At 48.2% G+C, this 16,398-nt stretch overlaps 1 long non-coding RNA gene across 1 annotated transcript in view; it reads left to right on the top strand.

Annotated features, from left to right (window-relative positions):
- The window catches only part of LOC134579050 (uncharacterized), a 36,603-nt gene extending 21,019 nt beyond the window's left edge, over positions 1 to 15,584 (top strand). Inside the window, exon 3 of the long non-coding RNA XR_010086153.1 lies at positions 15,551 to 15,584. This is a non-coding gene — a long non-coding RNA (uncharacterized LOC134579050). The remainder of the gene's footprint in view (positions 1 to 15,550) is intronic.
- Positions 15,585 to 16,398: the final 814 nt, after the last annotated feature.

Raw genomic sequence — 16,398 nt, 5'->3', positions numbered from 1 at the left:
AACACTGTACCTGGCAACCTTTCCACTCTTGGCTCTAAAAAAAAAAAAAAGGCCCATCTTTAACCATTTGAAATTTTGGCCTTGGTGCTGGATCATGGTGTGTTTTTAACTCTATTTTTTAAGGGGTTTGCATTGCTAATGCTATAGTGTTCTTTTGATAGTTGCAATCACAGGGCTGTCATTTTGTAATGGTGTGATGAAAATTAATTGATTGTTGTTTTTTTGTTTTTTACATTCTGTTTGTCAGAGTAAAACTACAGAAATGCAAGACAAAAAAATGACTCTGCAAAACAAGAATTACCCAGAACAGCTTGCCTCTGGCCACTCCCCCCACTCACACCTCTAAAAGTGCCCCTCTTTATCCATTTGACATTTTGGGGGTTATGCCCACTAACTGTATTCGTAGTATACCATCTTTCCTGACTCATAATATCTCCACAAATTTAGTAACATGAGTTGCACTAATAACTTTCTTACTGATTTGAAGTGGTTATGGTAAATGGAGTCTGTATGTGCAGTGTTTCGTTATGACAAAGGTGGAACTTCACCTCTAGCCGCATCATTAAGGGAATCATTAGCCAGCCGAAATCAAGAGTTTTTGTTATGAATCCTGTGCAAACTTGCCATCTGTAGCCGACACGCACAGCATGCCAGCACCAGACAGCCAATGGCGGTATGATTAACCCCTCCACGCAATATATCCTCATCTGAGGCTGCCCACCCTGACCTCCCTCCCCCTGCATGCAGAATTTGGCCTCAGCCCTGGATCAAGGTGAGTTTTATCTTTATTGCATTTTTTTTGTAATACTGCAGCACAGCAAGGGTTACGTTAAGTAAAAACAGCGTTTTATGAAAACACAATTTTTGGTTGGAGTAACCATTTAATAGCTGCAACCACAGGGCTCCTAGCTATTGTAATTGTGTGATAAAACATTTATTCAATTGCCAGCTTTTTTGATGTTCTATTTTCAAAGTAAAGCTATGTAAATGCAAGGGGGGAAAAAGTTACTCTGCAAAAAACAAAAATGCCTATGACCTCTGCAATTCTTTGCTGTTTTATTGTCTGCAATGTGATGTCACTAACAGAAATTACGTCCCATAAGACACTAAATGGGTACACCGAACTGCTCAAAATTGAAGGTCATGCCTTACTTCTGCTTTCTACTAAATATACCAGCGAGCTCTCCCTGTGTCTGCCATCCTGAGGAGTGGTGTAAGCTGGGCTCCAAAAAAATATTGGGTGGCTGCATTCAGGAGTCGCATCGACACTGCAAACTTACACTGTACATGGCTGCATCCAGTGGCATCTTGTAATTCTGGCCTGTTCTTGTGGCTGCATTGTTTAGTAATTAAGGTGTACAGACAATTAACCAATGAGGATGGCAGACTTCTCCTCCTCCATTGTGTTGGTTTTGTGTCTAGAAGTGTCCTCCTCTCACATCCCTTCAACTCTGGCTTCTTGGTCCTTATTGAATGACCTTCCTGCTAGTGCCACCACCACCTGCAAGTGACTATGTGAGTACAGTTTTTCTATCATATTCCCCACTACTCACCACTCATTTAGTAGTATTCCCATATCTGTCACTTAACCCTCTACACACCACACATTTATTAACACTCCTTCCGTGTCATATAACCCCATGATCCATTTCCTCACTCCCCTACCATGTCAATTAACTCAGACTTCACAAGCACCTCCATCTACTTACTTTCTCTCACTTCAGCAACCATTTATTAACACTCCTGACCAAGTCACTTAACCATGGAACTGAAATTTAGAACAAGAACAATGTATCAATATATCTTATTTACACAGACTGATTTCTTTTTTTTATAAATTCTTTATTTTCAATGGTGCATAGATAATGTAACATACAGATAGACAACATGTTAGTACATCGTTTACAGTGGTTCACTTAGCATAATCGCTGTGTTCCCAATAGTAATAGTGTTACTAGCTTCTGTTAACATACGGTTCAGGATATATCTCGTGTCCAACATGTATGTCCCTTTGCACAATTTTTATATCGGGTAGGGGTGAACTGGGATGCGTGGCCATGTTGGGTGGGAGGAGGGGTAGAGGTGTGTTTTCTACTCCCCTGTTTTCTGGCTTCTTTATTTTTGACATTTGCTTTTCCATTTCATGTATGGGTTGGGAGGAGAGGGGGTACAGAAGAGAAGAAGGGAGGGGAGGGGTGGTTTCAGTGGTGGGTGTGGGTTACGTTTGGTGGGCTTTGCTGTCAACCCTTTCAATTCGGTTATGGTTGCCCTGTGATCAGTGTGCTGTGTTTGTCGCCTATGTGGTTTGGTGAGTGGGGGCGGGGGGGATAGGTTTGTCTGGGACAGCTGGAGGGGGGTTCCAACTGGTCCTCTGCGTTCGTTCTGTTGTGGTTTTGTGTTTAAGTTGATTATCTGTTTCAGATTTTGTAAATCAGTGTCTAATGTCTCTTGCGTGTCAGATTGCCGGTTGGGCCCTAGGTTTTTCTATGTGGTGAGCTTCCTGTCTCCCGTTGTGTGTAGGGGCCTCTTAAGTTCGGTCTGTGCCATGTACTGATCTCAAGGGCAAGCCGTCGTGTTTTTGTGATTCCATGTTGGCGTGAGGGTGCACTGGGGGGGTTGGGAGAGGGTGGCTCCGTAGGGATGGTCTGGGCTTGGTGGTGTGAAGTGCGGGGGAAGGGGTGTTCTCTCTGTATGCGCCCTCCTTGCGTATGTCAGGTTTCGGTTGTTTGGCCGGGGGCAAGGGGTAGAGGCCAAATGTCCTCGGGGGTGCGTTCCGTCCTCGTTCGGTTTGGTATATCGCCTCAGGTCCTGGTGTCGGGCCTTGGCGGTCTGTTACCGTGTCGGTTGCGGTGTTTGCTCTGTGAGGCTACTCTATGTTGGGGTCCTAATGGTCCGGTGTCTTGTCTCTAGGCGGGTGTCCGTCTTGGATGGGTAGCGCCCCTTTGGTCTGTTTCAGTCAGCGGAGCGGTGGCAATCCGTGGGTTACGGTCAGGGACTGGTGTGGGATTGCACCTGTCTTGCCCCCTTCTCGTCCGGGCGCTCCTCCCTCTTTAACGTCTGGGGAGGGTCGGGTGGTGGGGACGTGGGTATTGTCCCTCCCGGCCACCCCCCCGCGCCCGCCGGGTCCCCTTTGGGAGGGGGTGTGTAGTGGGGTAGGGTGTTGGAGGATTGGTGGGGTTTGTGGGGCTGGAGGGGAGGGAGAGGTGTGGGGTGTGGAAGGTGCCTGTCGGTTATTCTGGTGTATGCTCCCCAATCAAGTCATCAATTTATCAAGGTGATGGTTCGAGTGGATTCTGCCGTTAAATGGTGTGGTTAGGACACTGCGATTGTGGTCAACTTCGGGTAGTTCATGTCCCAGAGGTCCCAGGTTCGGTGGAACGCTTTGTATGAATCGTGTATCTGTGCAGTTAGTTCGTCCAGGTCCCGGGTTTCTTTGATCTTGTTGATGATGGTTGGGGTTGTGGGGGTCCGGTGGTCGACCCACCGCTCCGCAATCGCCCTTCGGGTTGCCAGTGTTATTCTGGCGGCTAATTTGTTTTCGCTCCTGGTGAGGGAGTCTAGCGGTTTGTTAAGTAGCATCGTCCACGGCTGCGCCGTGTAGGGCTTGTGGAGAATCTGTTCTATGAGGCTGCTGATTTCTGTCCAGAGTGGTTTAATTTTAGGGCAGTTCCACCAGCAGTGTAGGTAGGAACCTGTTTCGCCGCATAGTTTCCAGCATAGATTGTCAGGTTTTTGGCCCATTTTGTGGAGTCTGTGCGGTGTCAAGTACCAGCGGAATAGCGTTTTGTATGCTTGTTCCTTATGAGTCACGCATACTGTCAGGGAGTTCGTTGCCTCCCAGATTTCTGCCCAGTCGCTCGATTCCTCCGGCGGCCCAAGGTCTCGTTCCCAAGCGGCGATATAGGTGAGATTAATGTGGGAGGTGTGTGTTGTCAGGGTGGTATATAATCCTGAGATTTGTCCTGAGCGTAGGGGTGCGTCGAAGCACCTCTTCTTAAATGGTGTCGGGGGTGAGGTCCCCGCTTGTTTGATCATTGGCTGTCTTGCCAGGTCCCTAAGCTGTATGTAGCGAAAATAGTCTGCAGTTGTTAGTGTTTCGCTGTCTGGGAGGTCTTTGTAGCCAATGATGTCTCCTTGGTGGTATAGATGGAGTAGTCTGGAGATGTCCCTTTGGTCGAATGTGCGGAAGTGCTTTGCTACCATCCCTGGCGGGAAGAGTTTGTTACGGTATATAGGCGTTACCGGGGAGATGAAGGAGGACAGCTCATATTTAGGGTTGAGTTTGTCCCAGAGGGCTAGCGTGTGGGTGATTGCTGGGGGGGGGGGAGCGGGCGGTGTGCAGGGGGCACCCACATATATGATGATGGCTGATCCCATTCCATGATGTCGTGCCCAGGGGACAGTCAGGTGCCCAGGTATGTGAGGTGTGTTGTGGCGATTTTGAAGGGGAACGAGTGCCGAAGGAGGCTCGATCTCCTATCCGCGTAGTGGGAGTAGAAGTTACAAGTCCTAAGGGAAGGTTGTTGGCAAGTCGTGGCAGGTCCTGCCATCGGCCTGCCTAAATCGGGGTTATGTTGGCTGAGCTCTAGATGGGGGTTGGGGGTGGGATGGGGGAGGGGGTGTGAGTCCGTGGTAATTGTGGCTGCCATGCGTGGTGTGATGTTAGTCTCCTGTGTGACTGGTGCTTGACGGGGGGCAAGCCCGCCCCCTAGTGGTGGGCCCACCCAGGAGCGGTGCTCCCCCGCCTGCGCTTTGGCGGTATGCCCTGCCTTGTTCCGTGTGGAGCATGTGGTGTGTTCATCCGCGATGTTGTCTTAGGTGGGTGTGTGGTGATCCATCGTGTGTGGGAGGGGTGTCGTGTGGGGGCAGCCACGCGCCTGGTGTCGTTCTGTGTGTTGTGTGTTGTGGTTTGGGGGAGGGGGAGGGGTGTGTGTGAAAGATTACGTCCTCCGGTTATGGTGGTTGTCCTCCGTCTGTCCCACAACCTTTGGAGGATGTAAGCGCATCATTTGGTAACGTGTAACATGGAGGCTTTCCATTGGCAACTTTTCAACATTGTATGCGTAACATTGTTATAACATCATTGAGAAATATTGTTTCATAGCATTTGTGATATAAACAAAGACCTATAAGTGTTGAAGCATGCGTGAGCAACCAACGGGTCACAGTGTATGTCATGTGTTCTCCTGTAGGTAGGCTGTGGTGTTGGGTAATCTTGTGGTACCTGGGGTGTATTAGTTTTTCTGTCCGGCCCCGCTTTGTATATATCTGTGTGTGCTCGCTATCAGTGGTCTGCTGCTTGACAGTCTTGCCACTCTGTGGTACCCCCTATCTATGGTCAGATCCTTGGTGGTGTCGTTGCGTTGGTTCCAGTCCAACCTGCTTAAGTGTTAGGCTCCTCGATTGTGCCTGTGCTGGAGAGTCCGCTGTGTCAGCCCAGTCGGTGTGTCGCAACCTCATGGCGTCCCCCTGGCCCGTTAGTGATGTAGTTCTTAATCATGTGAGTGGCCGTGTGAGGGCAGGTTCTGGGCCCTATGTATGTATGTTTGTCTGCATTTGCTATTCAGCTAGGGTCCTGTGTCTGCCCGTTGTGGGATCCCGTGGATCTCTATCTTTGTTAATGTGATCTTGGGCCTTTGGGAGCAATTGGATGGGACTACGTGGTTGTGAGGCCTGCTAGTGTCAAGTGGTCATGTTGGTATCTGTGTCAGGGTGCGTGGTCTCTCGGTCCCATGTCGCGTGTCTATGCAATTCGTGGGTGGGATGAGAGTATGGTGGGTGGGTCGTCAACCGGTCACCTGCTCTTATGACCACGGTTGCCAGGTGTGCCGTAGTGTGTCCCTGGTCAGCGATGGTCCAGGCGTGTGTGGGTCCCGTCCTTGGGGCAGGGGCTGGTTCTGTATCGGTCTGTTGGTGTCTCAGGGCCGTCTATGGCCCATCTGGGGCGTGTGTTTGGGGCAGCGTGTTCATCCCCTAGTGTCCCTTTGGTGTTGTTGAGGTCGGGCAATGTGGAGTATGTCTAGTCGGCCTGCATCTGGGCTGGGCCCGTCTCTGTGAGTAGTACGGGCCATGAAGGTTGCTGGGACAAGGGGATCTGTGGTCACTGGTCTTAAGGCTATTGGGCGTTGGTGGCTTGCCAGTTTTGGTCCTTCTGTTCGGGTCCCTGGTGGGGTCTTCCCCGCCTGTTGCCTATGGTCTCCTTGTGGGGGTGTCTCCCCGTTGCCCTTCCCCGGGGTCCCCACGGTGTGGTCCCAGGTCGGTTGGGCAGTTCGCTCGGCCCTTTGCTGTGGTGTCGGTGGTCCCCTCTAAAGGTGTGGTCTGTCTAGTGGGGTTTGAGGTATGTAGGGGCGCCTACCTGTGCTTGGGTGTTGCCGCGGAGCTTATCGGGGGGTCCGTGCACTGTCAGGTGTAGTTGGCACCCCAGGTGATGGTGGGCCAGTTGCAGTGTCCTATGTCCCCCGTGGCGTGTGTCTGTGAAGTGTGCTTTGTCCCCTGTGTTCTTGACTGCCCCCCCTTCGTCCGTCTCCCCGTCTCCGCTACCCCCCTCATCCCCCCTCCCTCCCTCTCCCGCTCCCCCCTCTCCTCCCCTCCCTCCTCGCTCCCCCCGCTGCCCCCCCCCCCCGCTGTCCATGTCCCTCGAGGGTATTTTGTTGCTAAGAGTGTTGTGCGTGTAAATGTGGCTCCCAATTAATACTTGCAGCCATGAGACCATTGTTCGTAAGGAGATAGTGTCCGGTTGGTCAGTCCATGTTGACTCTCCATCCTGCACGATATTAAATCTTCCCATGATGGCAGGGACTCTGGGGGTCTCCGGTTCCGTGGGGGGGGGGGCGAGTGCTGTAGTCGGGTTTGTAGGGTGTATTCTCCGTTGCTGTAGTGGTGTCCATGGTCGTGGGGTACTTGCTGGCGGGTGCTATCTGTTGAGGATCAAGCAAGCAGTGTGGAGTCGGTCTGTGGCCTGGTTAGGTGTGTGGTTCAAGTGCTGGTGCAGTGTCCGGTCGGTGCTCCCGCTGCGTCGATGGCTTGGTTTTAGTTGCGTGCGGCGTCAGGCCTGTGTGGTTCTGCGTGTTGATGCAGGTTGTCTCTATGTCTGGCCAGTAGGTTGCGGTTTGCTGTTTGTGATGCTGGAAGGCCCGGGGCAGATTGGAGAGGCTCAGGGAGTTGTGGCAGGCCCAGGTGGACCAGGAGGGCAGGGATTTCCGCAGCGTGCGAGATGGAGTAGAACCTGCCCTCCCTGCGGACGATGAGTTTGAACGGATGGCCCCAAGCGTACCGGAGGCCTACTGGGTGAGGTGTTGCGTGAGGGGGCGCAGGTCCCGTCTTCTTTTCATGGTGGTTGGCGCCAGGTCTTGGTATAGCTGGACCGGGACGCCTTCCACCTCTATAGGGGTCTCTCTTGCTGCCCTCATAATGCGCTCCTTTATATGATAAAAGTGGAGCCGCACTATCACGTCTCTTGGGGTGGCTATGTTGGTGCTGGGGGCTCTCAGCGCCCGATGTGCCCGGTCCATGAGCAGGTCAGCGGTTGAGGCCTCTGGCAGGAGGTTCTGAAACACCTCTGTGAGGGTGTCGGTAAGAAGCTCAGTGGATACAGTCTCTGGTATGCCTCTCACCCTAATATTGTTCCTTCTGGTCCTGTTGTTGAGGTCTTCATTTGATACACAGACTGATTTCTAAAAACATTTATTGTAGTTTAAAGACACATTACTGTGAATACTATTGCTTTGGAGTTCTCTTATACACTCAGATACACCAGCAATATGGAGCTTCTAGAAAAGAGTGGCATTAGGATAGAAAAGGGACAGATGGGATTTGGGCCCAAAATAGGAACTGTCCTTCCTAAGTAGGGACACTTTGGAGGTATGTAATTATTATTAACTAGATGTATGTGTATTACAAATCCTCAAGCTCACCCAGCAGTGGGAAAGGGTGGGGAATATAAAAGAAGAGTTTTTAATGGGTAGTGATCAATTAAACCATCCCACTGGGAGGTGCTTTAAAATCTTGCACCCATGAGTCACCAATCCTTGGCTCACCACTGCTGCTATCCAACCTATTCTTGGTAAAATGATTTGTCATTACCTTGTGGTTGAACAATTATGTACTGCTCTATCTTGCAACACTGACAAGGTTGCACTTAAGTAATTTACATATTGGGTTGACCAAACATCAAGTACCTTTCACTCCCCTTTAATACCTTATTTGCAAAACAAGAACTTTATTCTGGGACTACATGCCTCTTTATTTGCTAAATGTTAAGATGCAGCTTGTTGCATTTATCTTTTTAAATTTTCCTCTCCATTGATATATTTCAATATGCCCATTTCAAACAATTTAACCTTGAAACTACACTGAACAAAATTATAAACGCAACACTTTTGTTTTTGCCCCAATTTTTCATGAGCTGAACTCAAAGATCTCAAATATTGTTCAGAAATCTGTCTAAATCTGTGTTAGTTAATCCATCCACCTCACAGGTGTGGCATATCAAGATGCTGATTAGGCAGCATGATTATTGCAAAGGTGTGCCTTAGGCTGGCCACAATAAAATGCCACTCTAAAATGTGCAGTTTTATCACACAGCACAATGCCACAGATGTCGCAAGTTTTGAGGGAGCGTGCAATTGATATGCTGACTGCAGAGCTGTTGCCCGTGAATTGAATGTTCGTTTCTCTACCATAAGTTGTTTCCCAAGGTGTTTCAGAGAATTTGGCAGTACATCCAACCGACCTCACAACCGCAGACCACGTGTAACCACACCAGCCCAGGATCTCCACATCCAGCATCTTCACCTCCAAGATCGTCTGAGACCAGCCACCCAGACAGCTGCTGCAACAATCGGTTTGCATAACCAAAGAATTTCTTCACAAACTGTCAGAAACCATCTCAGGGAAGCTCATCTGCATGCTCATTGTCCTCTTTGGGGTCTCTACCTGACTGCAGTTCGTCTTCGTAACTAACTTGAGTGGGCAAATGCTCACATTCAATGGCGTCTGGCACTTTGGAGAAATGTTCTCTTCAAGGATGAATCCCGGTTTTCACTGTTCAGGGAAGATGGCAGACAGCGTGTATGGCATCATGTGGGTGAGCAGTTTGCTGATGTCAACGTTGTAGATTGAGTGGTCCATGGTGGCCGTGGGGTTATGGTATGGGCAGGCGTATGTTATGGACAACGAACATGGGTGCACTTTATTGATGGCATTTTGAATGCACAGAGATACTGTGACTAGATCATGAGGCCCATTGTTGTGCCACTCATCCACGACCATCACCTCATGTTGCAGCATGATAATGCACGGCCCCATGTTGCAAGGATCTGTACACAATTCCTGGAAGCTGAAAACATCCCAGTTCTTTCATGGCCAGCATACTCACCGGACATGTCACCCATTAAGCATGTTTGGGATGCTCTGTATATACGACAGTGTGTTCCAGGTCCTGCCAATATCCAGCAACTTCGCATAGCCATTGAAGAGGAGTGGACCAACATTCCACAGGCCACAATCAAAAATCTGAACATGTGTTCCACTGTGTGAGGCAAATGGTGGTCACACCAGATACTGACTGCTTTTCGGACCCCCCCACGGACCTCCCAATACATTAAAACTGCACATTTTAGAGTTGCCTTTTATTGTGGCCAGCCTAAGGCACACCTGTGTAATTATTCATGCTGCCTAATCAGCATCTTGATATGCCACACCTGTGAGGTGGATAGATTATCTCGGCAAAGGAGAAGTGCTCACTAACACAGATTTAGACAGATTTGTGAACAATATTTGAGAGAAATAGGCATTTTGTGTACATAGAAAAAGTCTTAAATCTTTGACTTCAGCTCATGAAAAATGGGGGCAAAGACAAAAGTGTTGCGTTTATAGTTTTGTTCAGTGTATTTCCATTTTATACAGTTATGCAGCATTGCATCCATGCCAGAAGTCAAGTAGGTAGCCTGAAGGTCTCTTACCTTCTGTGACGGGCTAACCGCCAAAGAATGCTCTCTCCGGTGCTCTCCGGTGCTACCCATCGGAAAGAGACGTGAGCCCCATGGAACTATGACTCGGCTTTACAGCCACAGGGTCCTGACCAATAGGAGAAGGAGATGCCTTTCAGACTGGTTTGCGCCTTTTCTCATGATTGGTTGGCGCAAGTTAAAGGGCTAAAAGGCCTAACTTGTAACTCCTCCCCTTCCTCAGCACCGATTGATGCAAGTTGATTTCACGCCCTTCCTTCTGATTTGCGTGGCTTAGGCGCAAAATTTTAATCCACCGGCTGAAACCAAGTGATTCTGATCAGGGCTCGAGTCCTGCAGGAACGCATGGGAACGGCGTTCCTGCACTTTTTCCAAAGCAGGAACGCCGTTCCCGTTCCCAGTCCTGCAGGACCTGCCCTGCTACCTGCACACAGGTCCCATCACACGCTGTGTTTCCTCTCCAGCTCTAACTCTCGCGAGACCCGCGGCTGTGAGAGCGTTGCCACGGGTTACCATGGCAACGCTCCGCACAGGCGAGTCTCGCGAGAGTTAGAGCTGGAGAGGAAACACAGCGTGTGATGGGACCTGTGTGCAGCGGCTGGCTCCCCCACCGGACCACCAGGCGATCTCCCCCCTCCCTGACAAGGTAAGAAGCAGGGAGGGGGGAATAAACTAAAAAAATACACACATAAAGTTTAAAAAAAAAAATGCTCCCCTCCCTATCATCCTGCACACACACACACATCATCCAGCACACACACACACACACACATCATCCAGCACACACACACACACACACATCATCCAGCACACACACATACACACACACACATCATCCAGCACACACACACACACACACATCATCCAGCGCGCACACACACACATCATCCAGCACACACACATCATCCAGCACACACACACACACCCACACATCATCCAGCGCACACACACACACACACACATCATCCAGCGCGCACACACACACATCATCCAGCACACACACACATCATCCAGCACACACACACACACACATCATCCAGCACACACACACATCATCCAGCACACACACACACACATCATCCAGAGCACACACACATCATCCAGAGCACACACACATCATCCAGCACACACACACATCATCCAGAGCACACACACACACATCATCCAGCACACACACACACACACATCATCCAGCACACACACATCATCCAGCACACACACACACATCATCCAGCACACACACACACATCATCCAGCACACACACCCACACCCACACATCATCCAGCGCGCACACACACACACATCATCCAGCGCGCACACACACACACATCATCCAGCGCGCACACACACACACATCATCCAGCGCGCACACACACACACATCATCCAGCGCGCACACACACACATCATCCAGCGCGCACACACACACACACATCATCCAGCGCGCACACACACACACACACATCATCCAGCACACACACACACATCATCCAGAGCACACACACACACACATCATCCAGCACACACACACACACACCATCCAGCGCGCGCACACACACACATCATCCAGCGCACACACACACACATCATCCAGCGCACACACACACACACCCACACATCATCCAGCGCGCACACACACATCATCCAGCGCACACACACACATCATCCAGCGCGCGCACACACACACATCATCCAGCACACACACACACATCATCCAGCACACACACACACACACACACACATCATCCAGCACACACACACACACCCACACATCATCCAGCACACACACATCATCCAGCACACACACACACACCCACACATCATCCAGCACACACACATCATCCAGCGCACACACACACATCATCCAGCGCACACACACACATCATCCAGCGCACACACACACATCATCCAGCGCACACACACACACATAATCCAACACACACACACACACACACCATCCAGCACACACACACACATCATCCAACACACTCACACATAATCCAACACACACACACACAAATAATCCAACACACACACATCATCCAACACACACACACACACACACACCATCCAGCGCGCACACACACACCATCCAGCGCACACGCACACACACCATCCAGCACACGCACACACACCATCCAGCACACGCACACACACATCATCCAGCACACGCACACACACATCATCCAGCACACACACACACTGCATTCATTATACACAATCTGCACTAATTACAAACACACTACATTCATTATACACACTCTGCACTCATTACAAACACACTAGATTCACTATACACACTCTGCATTCCTTATACACACTCTGCACTCACTACAAACACACTATACACACTGCACTCACTACACACACACACACTACATTCACTATACACACTTTGCACTCACTGTAAACACACTACATTCATTATACACACTGCACTTACTACACACACTACATTCATTCTACACATTATGCACTCACTACAAACACACTACATTAATTATACACACTATGCACTCACTACAAACACACTACATTCATTATACACACTCTGCACTCACTACAAACACTACATTCACTATACACACTTTGCACTCACTGCAAACACACTACATTCATTATACACACTGCACTTACTACACACACTACATTCATTATACACATTATGCATTCACTACAAACACACTACATGTTTTATACACAATCTGCACGCACTACAAACACACTGCATTCATTATACACAATCTGCACTCACTACAAACACACTGCATTCATTATACACACTGCACTCACTACAAACACACTGCATTCACTACAAACACACTACATTCACTACAAACACACTACATTCACTATACACACTTTGCACTCACTGCAAACACACTACATTCATTATACACACTGCACTTACTACACACACTACATTCATTATACACACTCTGCACTCACTACAAACACACTACATGTATTATACACAATCTGCACGCACTACAAACACACTGCATTCATTATACACAATCTGCACTCACTACAAACACACTGCATTCATTAGACACACTGCACTCACTACAAACACACTGCATTCATTATACACACACTGCACTCACAACACAAATACTACATTCATTATACACACTCTGCACTCACTACAAACACACTATATTTATTACACACAGCACTCACTACAAACACACTGCATTTATTATTCATACTCTGCATTCACTACAAACACACTACATTAATTATACACACACTGCACTATATGCATAGGAGTGTAAAAAAATTTTTTTTAAGGGGGAGGGGCGGGAATCTTGGGTGAGTTCCCACACTTTTTTCCCCAGGACTTGACCCCTGATTCTGATTTTCGGGTATGTACAGAGCCTCAAGCCCAGACTTTGTACAACGCTTTCTCGGGCTCTGTACATCTGATAGCTCCGCAATTTGAAGGGATCATAGCTGGGACCAGGAGCTATTTGGGGATGTATGGCATGTGGAGGTATGTTACTGGATGGTGTGTATTTTTGTTTGTGTTCGGCTTCCTATGTCCGGGAGATACCATTATTTCCCAGACATAGTGGCGCCGGGGTGGGTGTTTTATGTTTTCTATTGTTGTAAATGGAGACCCCCTGCAGGGGTCTGTGCATAAATACTGTGTATCTTGCCTACAATAAACAGTTCTTGTTCACCCTGCGCTGTCTGACTAGTGTTTGGGTGATACCACGATTACCCTTCTGCAAGCGACTATAATCGCGGTTTAGCAGCTATAATCACTCGAGTCGAGGGGAGGCAGCCGCTCTCCCGACTCGGGAACTCACTCACAGACCCCACTGCTCTCCTGCACCCTATCCCCCCCCCCCCCCCGGACCAGCAGGGGATATTCGTGTCTGCACTAGGTGTCTGGAGCAACCTGCCTAGTCCCAGCCCTAAACCGCCGGCAACATACCTGAGACATTTCTCCTTTGTGGCGCTCACAAGATGGTGGTTGACTACCCACCTGAAATACCGAGCCTGATTCCAAGTCCAAGGCCCCACACAGTACCACCTCCGATTCCTTGCAATGCCTCATCAAATCTTACTGCTCTTCTGGGAGAGACTGCGAGAGCGAACTCAGGCAGACCGGAAAGAGCAGCAAGACATCCCAGCAACGGGTGAGCAAGGCCACAAACAGCAGGGAAACTCGGGCAAAACTCCCGTACACACACCCACCATCAACCTTCCGGGCCCACCCGGGTTGAGGGCCCGGAAGGGCTAGGACCCAGAGGCATCACCCACACAAGCAGAAGCACACGTACTGCAAGCGCCGGCAGAACAACAGGCCCTCCGGCACTCCCACACGTGGAGGCGACTCGGCTTTTGGCAGAAACCGGGTCAGTGGCAAAAAGTTGCAGGCCTACATGCCAGCCTGGGGCTGGAGGGACACCCTCATTTGCACCGGCACAACTGCGGCCCTCGTAGGCCCGTCAATGGGCTCCATCGGTCACCCAACGGAGGGAATCGGTTGACAGAGACAGTCACAAGCATGCAGCCCCGTGTCTATAAGCACTTAATATAGACACACTGTCCCAATCAACCATGATTGCCACACTTAGGGCTTTAAATGTCCTTGTATTATGCTCCGGACTACAATGCAACACAATTTTCAGCACAGCCTACTTTGCATCATAGTTTATTTTCTACCTAACCATAACTTTTATAGTACATGTCTTAGATGATCAGTATTAAGCACCTTGTCCTAGCTCAATCGCATGCCTACAAGCTTAAAATGTTTTAGCCTGTCACACAGTCTTGTCTACTATGCCGTATCCACTTGATAGTTAACATGTCACCATTTATATGTCTAGATACTGCTGCAATGATAAGCTAAACTATAAGCTATGTCTAGATATGCACACTCAACATGTACTCTTTAACGGTTAATTGATTTATCGCTACATACGTTCACGCAAATGTTCAGCATGTTTATTATCTTTCCGCATGTTTATTATAATATAAAATTGTGCACGTTCACTCGACTACCCTACTTGTTAAGCTTGATATGATGCTAGAGGATTGCCGTTGGGGTACCTTTGGCTTGTATGTACCTATTTTATGCACAGCAAAAATGTAAAATCAAAAAAAAATTACAAATTCTAAAGAGTTCTAAAAAGCATTGTATTGGGAAATCTCTATGACAACCAAAACACATCTTCTCTTCCTCCATCATATACATTTGGAGTGCGGCAAATAAAAACACATTGGGTCACCAGGACCCACAATTATCCTACAAAAAGGTTTGTGCCTTCTGGATACACTTTAACCCTCTGCAAGGCAGATGACAAAAAAACTGAGTAGGTGCAACCAGCCCTGACTCAAGCGAACCCGAACATGCTTGTTGTCATTCTTGAATTAGGGTTCCATTCCTGGCATTAGAAAAAGGCGGATGGATTTTTTTTTTGGGTGGGAGCAAAAAGCAGCTTAGTTTGCCATAAAGGATAAGAAGTCTGCCCAATCATGTGGGCTGAATCTCCTATACTATCAAGAGGTGGAAACCAAAAGATGATTAATGGTTAGGGGCAGCCAGTAACTGTTTATTTTATTCACAGATCAAGTGACAACTGACTAGAAGAGGGAAAAAAGGAGGAGCAAGTAAAACAATCTATACTTCCAAGCAGAATGTAACTGCAGCTACTGGGAGAGACATACCAGCAGTGATGCTGCGTGTTTTTGTCCTTGCTGTGTCTTTGTGGGATGTTAAATAGCCTGGTTCATTGATCCTAATGTGAGACTAGGTTTAGCTTACTGCCTAGGTTTAGCTACTGCCGGGGACACTTGAAATAACTTTGAGTGGGGGCTAGGAGATTGCCTTTGTGTCATTAATCCAAGTGGTATACTAGGTTTAAGGTACTGCTGTATCTACCTAGCTAGCAGTCAGTGGCACTTAAAACAACTTTGAGTTTGGGAGATAGGAGATTGTCATTGTGTCATTGTCTCCTATTGTGAGAATAAGTTACCAATATACAGTTGTTAAAAGTTGTTTGTTTGTTTGTTTGTTTGTTTTTTGACTGTTTGGATAAATAAAATAACTTTTTGAAGGGTGTGTGTGTTATTGTTAATCTAGACATTATATAATTTAGCCTATTTCATTCATTCTAGCGTGACACTTGTTTATATCTAGTGCATCTTACCACAGTCTATTTGGCTGTGAGCTGTATTATCAGGTTGATCCTTTACTCTATACTCCCCTAATACAATTATTGTTTAATAGGATAGATAATGAACTTAGCTATGTTTACTCAGCTGTATTAATTAATGTGAGATCTATGAGTGGCTGTTATGTATGTTTTTGTTAAACTTCTAATTATTTGTAATTTTACTGCTGGTTTTTCACTTAATTTAATTATCTTTCCTGTGATTGATCACTGTATTTAAATGTCACTTCTGCATTGATGTG

This window comes from Pelobates fuscus, chromosome 12 (assembly GCF_036172605.1).
Source record: "Pelobates fuscus isolate aPelFus1 chromosome 12, aPelFus1.pri, whole genome shotgun sequence".
Lineage (NCBI taxonomy): Eukaryota > Metazoa > Chordata > Amphibia > Anura > Pelobatidae > Pelobates > Pelobates fuscus.
Note: the sequence above shows the minus strand (reverse complement) of the source record. Positions and strands in the feature narration are given on the sequence as shown.